This window comes from Nilaparvata lugens, chromosome 5, assembly GCF_014356525.2.
Source record: "Nilaparvata lugens isolate BPH chromosome 5, ASM1435652v1, whole genome shotgun sequence".
Classification (NCBI taxonomy): domain Eukaryota; kingdom Metazoa; phylum Arthropoda; class Insecta; order Hemiptera; family Delphacidae; genus Nilaparvata; species Nilaparvata lugens.
Window position 1 is genome coordinate 11,315,007 of NC_052508.1, and position 9,402 is coordinate 11,324,408.

Genomic DNA, 9,402 nt, shown 5'->3' on the forward strand with positions numbered 1-9,402 from the left:
TATGTTCATTAATTTGCTGAATGATGATGAATCAAAGACTACATTCGCGTATGATATAGTATCAAAATACACCGAAGTTTCTTTCCACATGAATTGGATCGAAGCGAAAGATCATGGGCTTAACGAACATCAGGTAGTACAAATTATTACAGAAAAAATGGATTTGGTCAAGTATAAAGACTTTATATTGGCGCCGAAAACATAAAATCTTGAGTTGAGTGTGAGAGAGTGAATGTTTCAGTCTAGACATTTTTGAGTATTTCGATAAATCTTTTAAAGGTAAAGTGAGACAACACCTATAGTTTCAGTCTAGACCTCCATGATTGGCATTTTTGAGCATGTCAATAAATCTTTAAAAAAAGGTTGTACAAGTGAACTTTAACACCTATAGTTTCAGTCTGGACCACCCTGATTGACATTTTTGAGCATATCAATAAATCTTTAAAAAAAGGTTGTACAAGTGAACTTTAACACCTATAGTTTCAAATTACAGTCTGCACCACCCTGATTGACATTTTTGAGCATGTCAATAAATCTTTAAAAAAAGCTTGTACAAGTCAACTTCAACAGCTATAGTTTTCACCCTAGTCATTTTTGACTATGTCGATAAATCTTGAAGAAGGTTGAGCAAAGTAACTTTAACAAGTAACACTTGTCACATAAATCGATTTTTTTTCATACAACGGTTTTCGTTGCAGGAGTTATTAAACGACCTCACAGGGTGCGGGCCAGATGAGAGACGCGTGCGATCAAATGCACCTGTCACTTTACTCTAAAGAGCTAATATCTTCCCATACTAGATTCCTTCCTTTTGTAATGCTGGTGAGAATCGTTTCACACTATACCCACGATCAAATGGAACTTGATTCTTCCCTCCTTTACTCACTTTCGTAAAGGGTGTGGGAAAGAGATAAGAATCAATTGAGCCTGTCATCATAGTAGAGCGAAATGAATGTAGTTCAATTTGTTAGTATAGCATTAGATGTGGAAAGAATTGATTCTTATCTCCTTTCGGAAAGGGTGCGGGAAAGAGATGACATGAGTAAAAGAAGGAGATCTCTATCTCTATCGTAGTAGAGTGAAATGGATTCACTTCAATTTGTCACTATAGCATTAGATGTAGAAATATGAATTCACTTCAATTTGTCACTATAGCATTAGATGTAGAAATATGAATTCACTTTAATTTGTCACCAAAGGAATTTTTCCCTCTCAAGAGATTTTTTCCCCCACATCTTTAGAATTCACCTCAATCTGTCACCATAGCATTAGATGTAGAAATATGAATTCACTTCAATTTGACAGTAGACAGAGAGGGAATTTTTCCTCCTAAAAGGGAAATTTTTTTTTCCCTCACCTGGAGAGAGAGAGATATCTCCCTCCCTCTCTCTCTATCCCCCTCACCTCCACTGGACAGGGGGAAGGGGAAATCTATTTTTAGAAAGAGAGAGAAAGATATATCTCCCTCTCACTCACTCCCCCTCACCTCCACTGGACAGGGGGAAGGGGATTTAGAAAGAGAGAGAAAGATATATCTCCCTCTCTCTCACTCCCCCTCACCTCCACTGGACAGGGGGAAGGGGAAATCTATTTTTAGAACACCCCCCGCCCTACAGGCGGGGGGAAGGGGAGGAGGGATGGACGAGGGGGGAGAGGGGGGAGGGGGATCTCGAGCAAAAAAGTCAGTCTATCCCCACTAATATACTCTACTTAATATTTAATCAAATATTATTAATTATAAATATAATAATTATATATTTATTTGATTTAATATTTCAAAAAGGGTACTAAGATTTTTATTTTTCTTTCTATTTCTATAAAAGTAGCCCTATACAGAAAAGAGATAAGTGTATAAGCCTGTATGTATTGTAATCTACATAAATAAAGTAGCCTACTCATTCAATGAATCTCTCGCCTTACGGCCAAGTAGTTGAGGGGAGGATATTCTCGATACTCTTTTTGAGAATGGACATCTCAAGGTTCAAACTTTACCGTTTCATATGGAATAGTAAAAATATTATAGTAATACCTCAAACTTCACATATTTTATCATAATACTAGCTGGCCCGGCGAACTTCGTACCGCCAAATAGTTAATGCATCTCATGACAAACTTTAGCTGGATGCACACCTGAGGAGGCGTGATGCGGCATTTTGCATCCAGGTGCTTCTTGCTTATTGGTTTGAATGGAAGAACCCACACACAGAATTGGGCATGGTGTGGAACGGTGTGATAAGGCAATCTCCATAAGATCAACACTTTGTATCGCCTTCTCAGGTGTGCTTAGCCTTAGCTTAATCTGATGCAATATATTTTTATGAAAATTATCCAACAATCAGTATTTACATTAATTTCTCAATATGGACTTCCTATGTGCTTAGTTTTGCAGCAGTTTGTATTTTTAGATATTGTTGAATGCAGCTTGCTGGGAAATTGAATAGTATTATTACTGATTTTCCTGTGCATATTATAAATTTACAGCATTTCGAGCTCTACGACTCAAGTTTGGACGTCGTTCGTACCGCGGCATTATTATTAGAATTAAAATTTTGTGAACCAGTAGAAAGAAAATAGAAATCAGATCTACCGACGGCTGTTGGATGACGCAATGATTATAACAGCTGATTTTTATTTCTGTGTGTGGCCCAAAGACCTTAAAGAGATATAGACCCACAATGCATATGCCTTCCCAATGATAGCTCTTACTTGAAATTGAAGGCCGCCATTGGGGTATTTTAGCACGAGGTATTATATATTATATATTTGTAATACTATAGATCACAAAGGCATTGGTGGCATTGGTATGTAATAATCTTATGGGTTGCCCCCTCAATGGCGGATTTCAATTCCAAGTTCGACACTAGCGCTGCATGTGAGTCTATGCATCTTCAAGGTATTTGGTGTGGCCAGCTCACAAATCTTTTTCCATAAGGATTACATGTAAACTTTGAAGGACCGTAGGAATGAGTCCTGAAGTCGGATCATACATTTGATAGGCCATAAACCTGCTCCTGAACATAACAAACACAACTAAAGAAAAATCATCAAATTCGGTGCACACATAGAAAAGTTATTGAACGTCAAAATTTGAGGCTCGATTTTTATTTATATAGATAGATGAAATATTATTCCTTTGCTCAATATAATTGTATGTTAGTTAATATAAGTATGTATTCATTATGTATGTTAATATAATTCATCATGTTATTTTACTCATCATGCTATTCTTCTCGTTCTCCTTCTCTTTCTTTTTCTCTTCTTCTTTCTCCTTCTCCTTATTCTTCTCTTCCTCTTTCTCCTTTTCCTTCCTCAACTACTTCTCTTTCTTCTTCTTCTCCTTCTCCTACTCCTTTGCTTCACCTTCTCCTTCTCCTACTCCTTTGCTTCTCCTTCTCCTTCTCCTTCACCTACTTCTTTGTTTCTCCTCCTCCTTCCCCTTCTCCTTCTCTCTCTCGCTCTCTTTCTATTTCTCCTTCTCCTACTCCTTTGCTTCTCCTTCTCCTTCTCCTTCACCTACTCCTTTGTTTCTCCTCCTCCTTCCCCTTCTCCTTCTCTCACTCGCTCTCTTTCTCTTTCTCCTTCTCCTACTCCTTTGCTTCTCCTTCTCCTTGACTGTCTCTTCCTCCTTTTCCTTCTTCAACTGCTTCTCCTTCTACGGGATTCTTCTTATTCTCCTTCTTCTTCTTCCTCTTATTCTTCTGATCTTCTCCTCCGTCTCCTCCATCAACTACTACTACTACACTACTTCTATCTATCAGTTATCTCTCTCCCACTGACTACTTCCGAGTGGGAAGTGACAAGGACGCACCTATGGGCGTCAATCGTCACGCGTTCTTCTAAACACTATTCAATAGTATCGTAATTACGTAATTATTACTGTTATTGAACAACCAATTCAGCTGTCAATCAAAAATAAAATCTGAGTAAAGCCATTGCAATTCACGGTAGAAGACCTTATAATAAGAATAGCTCACCTCTAATCATAGAAATCTGAAAGCAATCTAATTTACAAAAAAACGTTGGCACACTATTTTCTCAATTTTCTAATAAAGTGACTTGATTTATTAATCGATGAAAATATTTGCATGGTGCCCTTTTGTTTCAAAATCCTATTCCATAAAACACAACAATCAGTTCCGGCATTTCCAAACCAAAAATTTTGGATTTTGATAAACTTGAAAAAAAGTTTTAAAACAAAAGGGTACGGTACTATGGAATTATTTTTTATCAATTACTTAATGTATAAGAAAACTTTTCGAATGTTCATTACAGTTGGAAAATGAAGTGATAGACTTGACTAGTTGCCTGGAATTCTCTTATTGGAACTGTTCTAAATTATCATTGATACCGTTTAATGGAATAGTTTGAGCTATTCTATTTATATACTAGCTGGCCCGGCGAACTTCGTACAGCCAAATAGTTTAATGCATCTCATGAAAAACTTTATAGCTGGATGCACACCTGAGGAGGCGCGTTGCGGCATTTTATTTATATAGATAATTTTCCAACTGCAAAATTAATAATTTACTAAATCAATTATTTCTAAACACCGGGGAAAGCATAATTATTCGAAGCAAAGCAATGTCTTTTGAGCATCTTTAACCTGAGGCCGCACTGCTGGATGTTTACACACAGAACACTCATTTTGTTTTTAGTCGGAGCGTTTAGAATAAAATACATGGGCGGTTATGGAGCAGCATACACTCTTGTCTACTATCTATCGACGTCTGTTGGATGACGCAATGATTATAAAAGCTGATTTTTATTTCTGTGTGTGGCCAGCTCACAAATCTTCTCCCATAAGGATTACATGTAAACTTTAAAGGACCGTAGGAAAGAGTCATGAAGTCGGATTATAAATTTGATAGGCCATAAACCTGGTCCTGAACATAAAGAACACAACTAAACAAAAATCATCAAATTCGGTGCACACATAAAAAAGTTATTGACGTCAAAAATTAGGAGGAGGAAGAGGAGGAGGAGGAGGAGGAGGAGGAGGAAGAAGTGGAGAAGTTCACAATCTTAAAAGACCCCATGGCGTGCTTACCCTATCACTACAATAAAGAGGTTAACCAACTATCAACCTCTGCTGAATGAGAATGGTTTATTCTGTATTTGTCAGTTATAATTGAGAAATTCAAATTGGATTCACAATAACTACGTTTATGAATTTTGAATCTCGAATGTGTTTGAGAACATTAACTAGCCTCTAGAAAAACACCTAGTCCAATGAAACTTTATGGAGATTATTTCTTTAGATATTTTCAGAAGAGTCTTTCAATATGCTCTATGAATACATTGATTTCAAGATTACCGTGGAAGAACATTAATTTGAAGAAGAGAATTACTTGTACTGTAATTAAGGTGCAGAAGTTCACATGATTCACTTAAGATGTGTACAGACTTATGCGCCACGAACACGCGCATTTCTCTTTTCATCAGCTGATGCTATGCTTATTTTATCTGTATCTTACTGTACATATAATAAATATAGCATTAGCGGATTGAAATTTAAATTCAATTTTAAATTTAAATTCATACACTAAGTACATCATCAAAATGATAGGGAGAAAAAAATAAGGTAACCTTGTGCTATTCCTCTCCCAAATATAGATAAGGTAACACATAGTCCGAAATAGGTTGAGTCTTGTAGTTGTTCACTTCACAAAATGTTCAGTCCTTAATTATTATTTTCACAAAGTAGATTTTTAAATTTAGATGCTCCAAAACCAAACATTGAAGGAATATTTCACATTATTATCATCACTAAAATAGGAAATATCACATATTAAAGAAATAATTTTGCAGGACCAAAATGCAAACTTAAAATTGTTATATTATTATTATTAAAATTAATATCACTAAAATAGAAAATATCACATATTGGAGAAATAATTTTGCAAGACCAAAAAACAAACTTAATATTGTTATTTTATTATTATTAAAATTGATAGCTCCACGACGTGGAGCATAAGTTTAGTCTCTACGCACCTTTAGATATCACCACAGTAATTAAAATTTCAATGATATATTATATATTTTTTCAACCCGTTTAACCTGTGGTACTTCTCTGGAAGATTATGTAATTCTGAATTATTTGATAAATTAATAAATAAATGATGATAATAATTCATCACTTACCTCAAAAGTTCTGTGTTTCAATAGGCTGGATATGAAATCAGTTGCCTGTTGTAGGAAATAGGCTAACCAATATTACTCGAAAACGAAATCGCGTCTCTAATTTATCTACTACAACGATTTTTCTAAAAATACATCCAAACTGGTTTGTAAAATCGTTTTTTCAAACGGTGAATATTGGAGATGAGAGAGAGACACACATTTTCCGAGTGATAACGTGGCTTTCAGTGGGGTAGATCCTGGGTGGAGGGTGGAACAAGGTCATGAGATCGTCCTCTGACGGAGAAAATGTGAATCAATTTCCGTTGCCATGGTAACGGAGCCTGCAGTTTATGAAATGCGCAAAGGTCCTTGCTCCTTGATGTAGGGTGTAAATCTGTATCAAACTAGTATAGTTCTGTGAACAGTAGACCTTGCATAGTTATGGAATTATAACAGCCTCCTCGAATACTGTCCATCAGAGTAAATTCTGACCTGTCGTGTCCGTGGGGTCCCATCTGACCGAATCCCAAAAGGTCGAAGAGTATACTTTCCCATATAGTCGAATCCCATCTAGCCGATGAGATTCGATCAATCGCGACAAACTACAACTTTTTTCTATCAAATGGGATTCGACTATTTGAGAATCGGTCAGATGGGAAAATGAAATCTTCGACCTTTTGCGACAGTTGAGATTTTCGGCCAAATGAGATTACTATTAAAATTTTTCGATCGGTCATTTGACATGCCACTAAACTTGAACTTTCCCAAATGGTCGAATCCCAAATGATCGAAAAGTTTTAATAGTAATCTCATTTGGCCGAAAATCTCAACTGTCGCAAAAGGTCGAAGATTTCATTTTCTCATCTGACCGATTCTCAAACAGTCGAATCCCATTTGATAGAAAAATGTTGCAGTTCGTCGCAAATGATCGAATCTCATCGGCTAGATGGGATTCGACCATATGGGAGAGTATACTTTCGGCCTTTTGGGATTCGACTATTTGCGACAAAATACAAAATTCTTCTACCTAATAGGATTCGACCATTTGCGACGAACTACAACATTTTTCTATGAAATGGGATTCGACTGTTCGAGAATCGGTCAGATGGGAAAATCAAATCTTCGACCTTTTGCGACAGCTGAGATTTTCGGCCAAATGGGATTACTATTAAAACTTTTCGATCATTTGGGATTCGACCATTTGGGAAAGTACAAGTTTCAATTCTACCATTTGGGATTCTTCAATTTTCGATCTTTTGCAACAAAATAATAATTTCGGCCAAATGGGAATCGGTCGGTCATTTGGCATGCCACCTGGCTGATTGGGTTGGTGTATTGACAATGCTAATCATCTGTTTTAAAAAACTTCTGGCATCGAAAGCTAATACCCTACAAGACATACTGTCAACACTGGCCTCAGGCCTCCCCGAGTTGAAAGCAGAGAAAGCTTGAGAGAAAATTCTATGTTATCGCACATCCACCACAGAAACACACGGCAGCACCAGTATTTCCTACAAATTCCACTCCACCGCACAGTTATGTACAACTCCTCTTTTACTGTAGTGACGTCCCGACTGTGGAACAATCTATCACCTGAGTTGATTTTCTCACCAAGCTTCTATTTGTTTAAATCGAGGCTTCTGTCATCATTGATAAATGATACCTTAGCATAAGGTCATTATGATTGGCAGGGTTTGGTGCATTCATGCTCTCATTCCATAATTACTTCTTTTCTTTTTTATTAAAAGTCTGATCATAATGTTTTGTAATAGGACCACCTTCATAGTTTATTTCTTACCTATTCCATCTACTCTCTATTGTATTGTATTATGAAGTTTAATATTTCGAATACTTTCATGATAAGTTTCATTCCACATGGATGCAAATAAGACCGAAACCGGTCTTTCTGAGTATCAATAAATCTGTGGTTTTTTGACAATTTCTTAGTCTTTTTCATTTAAAAGGTATGTATTTGATATAAAAGTACTTCTTGATAAGTCCGGTGTCCCTGGAAACAGTGTCTCTAGCACTTTCAATGGAGAAAATAATAGATGACAACCATGGCTAAATCTTCACAATATACTGTACTTACTGTACTGGCTCTTTTCATCAGATTGAAAGTTGTATTCATGAGCGAGGTCTACTGTTTGCAGAACTACTAGTTCTATACTTTGATTTTCAAGGTAATATTGGGGTATGACAGAGGCTCCTTTTCCTTTCATATTATCCTTAAAATGCAACATTAAAAAAAACCTTACATATACATCAACGCGCAATTCGAAAAGAAAAATCCCTGTTAAATTTCATGAAAATCTGTTCGCCGTAAATGCATATATTCAGAGTTAGAGGGGGAAGTGGAGTAGGAGGAGGAGGAGGAGGAGGGGGAAATGAAGGAGGAGGAAGTGGTAGAGGAGAAAGAGGTGGAGGAAGTGGTGGAGGAGGACGAGTGCACAATATATCATTGCCACCATGTAAGTATTCATGAATAGATAATATATTGATTATTATTATATTATCATGATATACTAGTAGTTCTGTGAACAGTAGACCTCGCGCAGTTATAAACCGCAGCCTCTTCTTATACTGTCTATCAGAGTAAATCCTGTCTGTATGTCGTGTCGGCGAGATATCGGTGTGAAAACGGCTAATGGCTGTTGGGGTCAAAAGCTAATCTCCTTCAAGACATACTGGCAACAGGACAGCCCGAGTTCAAAGCAGAGAAAGTTCGAGAGACAATACTATGTTATTTTAGTTATTAATTGCATGCGTTATTGCACGCAATCAATAGTTCATTTAATAGCGCATAAAAATTGCATTCAATGAGGCATGCAATTAATAGTCTACACCAGCTGATTTTTACCAAGTTACATTGAATTGCATGCGTCATGGCATGCAATTTATAATCCACTCGACAGCTGATTTATGATGAATAATTCTCTAGTCTGATTTTTACTCTAATATTGACGTATGAAGGAGGCTCCTTTTTCATTTTATAATATCCTTGAAATGCAAAATTTCCAAAAACCTTGCATATACGTGGACGCGCAATATAAAAAGGAACATACCTGTCAAATTTCATGAAAATCTATCACCGCGTTTAGCTGTAAATGCAACATATAAACATTTAAACATAAAGAGAAATGCCAAACCGTCGACTTGAATCTTAGACCTCACTTCGCTCGGTCAATAATAATTATTATAACACAAAGAACTATTAAATTGTTTTAGTTTAATAGGAAGTATTGAATAATCAAGTACGTGTAATAAAATAAAAACGCCAAA

General features: G+C 36.4%; 1 protein-coding gene across 1 annotated transcript in view; it reads right to left on the reverse strand.

Moving 5' to 3' along the window:
- LOC111046492 (choline transporter-like protein 1) overlaps window positions 1-6,360 on the reverse strand; it is a 103,162-nt gene extending 96,802 nt beyond the window's left edge. Inside the window, exon 1 of the mRNA XM_039427663.1 lies at window positions 6,142-6,360. The gene's annotated coding sequence lies outside the window, so the exon portion shown is untranslated. The remainder of the gene's footprint in view (window positions 1-6,141) is intronic.
- Window positions 6,361-9,402: the final 3,042 nt, after the last annotated feature.